The sequence below is a fragment of the Plecotus auritus genome (assembly GCF_963455305.1).
Source record: "Plecotus auritus genome assembly, chromosome: 5".
Lineage (NCBI taxonomy): Eukaryota > Metazoa > Chordata > Mammalia > Chiroptera > Vespertilionidae > Plecotus > Plecotus auritus.
In genome coordinates this window covers 87,620,823-87,624,063 of record NC_137776.1, presented here as the reverse complement: position 1 = coordinate 87,624,063, position 3,241 = coordinate 87,620,823, and the positions used below count along the sequence as shown (strand labels likewise).

General features: G+C 42.8%; 1 pseudogene across 1 annotated transcript; it reads right to left on the bottom strand.

Moving 5' to 3' along the window:
• Window positions 1-398: 398 nt before the first annotated feature.
• LOC308248934 (torsin-1A-interacting protein 2-like) lies at window positions 399-793 on the bottom strand (annotated as a pseudogene). The gene has a single exon. The product of its transcript is annotated as a torsin-1A-interacting protein 2-like (transcript).
• Window positions 794-3,241: the final 2,448 nt, after the last annotated feature.

The window sequence follows — 3,241 nt, the reverse complement described above, 5'->3', positions numbered from 1 at the left end:
CAAAATCATCTAGAAGCCAGCTATCATGAAGATGTCTTCCCACAGAAGTTATCACTAGAAATGCCATCATGGTATACACAGTATGGGGCATCTCCTCTAGGACTACCTTGCCCTATGTCAATAATTAGGCTGTTGAGCTTTTTAGGAGGGGTAAGCTAATTCTAAGACATAAGAAACATGAAATACTCTGGTTTTAGATGAAGAGTCTGGCTGGAATACTGATTAAATTTGTGCCAAACAGAATAGGTGTAGACCATGGGAGCAGACCCAACAATTGAAGCAGTTCCCTAAAGCAGTAACAGTCTGGATCAGATTTTAAAAAGTGTCATTTTTTCATCTTCCTTGGGTTACTAGCACAAAACCCTCTAGAGTCTCCATGATTGTGACTCTTTAATAAGTTATTTGATTTGGCCAAGTTTTTTGTTTAAGGTTGTGTCTGTTCTGGCCAAGATTAATTGTAATGCTGGGTTAAAACCAGCTATTCTAGATGCATGTATCCTTTTTCTAACCAGTAGAGGACCCAGAAAAAATGGGTAGCAAGCTTTTTCAAAGGCCCACCTGGTAAGATTTTGGGAGCACATTCAAGTGGGAAAGACCAAGGAAGGACAAGGCTTCTATTATCAGTATTATCAGGATAATACTCAGTGCAATAATCAGCTCTGTTAACATGGTCTAAGAATACTTGGTAACATTCATTTTCAATAAGTTCAGTTTGGTACAACCAGTGGCCTAGTTCTAAACTAGGAAACTACTGTTGTCCACAGTCAGGGCAATGTGAATTATCTGAGAACATCTGGGCCTCCAGATATAACACAGAAAGCAATGTAACAGTAAGAGGCAATAATGACAAAGAGAGATATCCAAATAACCAGTCCTATCACAGGTTTGGTTTAGCAATTTCTCAGCCCAACCAATACTACTTAGAGAGAGAGTTAAATCTGGCTTGCACTTACATGCAATTCTTCAAGATTTCATTGTCTATTTTTCACTCAATTACAACTCAGTCTCTCAACTCAGTGAACAATCCAGTCCATAATGTTATCAGTCACTTGCTAGGAGCACAGATCTCAGAATAGCTCCTTCAAATTACAGATTCTCAAGAAAAGCTAGACCTCTGGTCTAAATTAGTTATTTGTGTGTGTGTGTGTGTGTGTTAATCAGCTGATGATCTCGTGCAGAGGCTTACTCTGCTTTGCTGGTTAGCTACTGTGTCTGCTTGGTCAAAGAGAGGAGCTGACAGATCCAATGGGTCTTTGTGGGTGCTGGCACTCTTGCCATTGTGATACACGTACTCAAGTCTTAAGGTCTTGGCACTTTACAGCGATGTAGGGGGGTCAGGAAAACCTGAGAAAGTCCTCTTGAGCATGGATCCAATGAAGTGTTTCTTGGGGAGGACCTGAATCAGGACCCCATCAGAGAAGTAGCTGACGCTGAGTTGGTTGGAGGGTCTGAGAATGCTTCACATACAAATTCTGGCAGAGTTTTAAATCATCTGCGATCAATGTGAGGGGAGCCCTTCTGGTGTTCTTGACCTGGGTGTGCTTTGAACAAAAACATTCTATATAATAAAAGCCTAATATGCTAAGTGTCTGGTTGGCCATTCAACCAATCAAAGTGTAATATGCTAATGATATGTTAAGGCCACTCAACCACTTGCTACGATGTGCACTGACCACCAGGGGGCAGTCAACCTGTCGACCGGTTGCTATGACATTCACTGACCACCAGGGGGCAGACACTCTAACTAATAGGTTAGCTTGCTGCTGGGGTCCGGCTGATTGGGACTGAGTATGATGGGCTGGAATGCCCTGGAGCCCTCCCGCAGTCCCTACCCAGCTAGCCAATCTCCTGCATCCCTCCCCGGCCCTGATTGTGAACTGGTGGGGTCTCTTGGCCTGGCCTGTGCCCTCTCACAATCTGGGACCCCTTCAGAGATGTTGGAGAGCCGGTTTCAGCCCAATGGCGGAATAACCAGGCGCTATGATGTGCACTGTCTACCAGGGGGCAGATGCTCAATGCAGGAGCTGCCCCTTGGTGGTCAGTGCACTCCCACAGGGGAGCGCTGCTCAGCCAGAAGCCGTGCTCACAGCTGGTGAGTGCAGCAGCTGTGGCGGGAGCCTCTCCACCTCTGTGGCAGCGCTAAGGATGTCCAACTGCCTGCTTAAGGGAGCAGGCCTAAGCCGGCAGTCGGACATCCCCTGAGGGCTCCCAGACAGCGAGAGGGCACAGGCAGGCTGAGGGACCCCCTCCCCCTAAGTGCAGGAATTTTGTGCACCAGACCTCTAGTTTTAATATAAATAGTATAAACACAAATAAGTGTCACCTAGGATTTTTTTTCCAGAAAGATTCCTTTAGTCCATTTTATTCCAGATTAATTTTATATGTTCTATTTAAAAATTACTATTTATTTTTATTTTGTTGAAATTAGTTTCATTAAGTGCAAACATTTCTCAGTTAAATTACTAATGAAAATTTGTTTCAATAAATTTTTAGATTAAAATCAATGGTTTTTATTTATCAATTCTGATATTTTTGTGCCATTATTTATTTCCACTAATCCTAATATTGGGTCACAATAGTAAGTGTGAGAATTTTTCTGAGACAAAGAAAAAGAGAGATAAATATGGGAAGAAGAGTGAGAGAGTAAGAGAAAGAGTGGTGAAAAGAAGAGAGATAGAAAATAATGAGGACATAAGAACAAAAGGAGCCAGTTAAAGAGATCTCAATAGAGAAGAAGGGTATGGGTGTCACCACACACCACAGAGCCAGAACAATCAGATTGGCAATATCATAACTGGTGGCCTGATTCAGGTTCCTTTCCTGACTAAACTCAGGTCTCCCTTAAGAAGGAACATTTGACTTGTCTTCTCCCCTGCTGGGGAAAACCTGTAGTCCCATTATCCAGCATGGGACAATACCCAGTTGTCTCTGCTAGTTTTTGGACCTGGAGCCAAACAGGTCTCTCTCACTTAGGCATTTATTCATCACCCAAGTTCATCATGTGTTTGAATGGAGCTGTACTTTTACTGCTATTTGTCTCCAGCTTAGCTATTATTGTTTTAAATTTGGGTGGAAGAAAGATGGAGCCCTGAGAGTGATCTTTCACGTTATCACGAGTATAAGACAACTCAGAGTCACATGAGTGGATGAGCACAGATACACTGTGTGCCAAAGACTTCACCATCATCGTTTTAGTCACTTGATATACTTAATTTTATTCTTGGAGACTGGAAATGTTTAA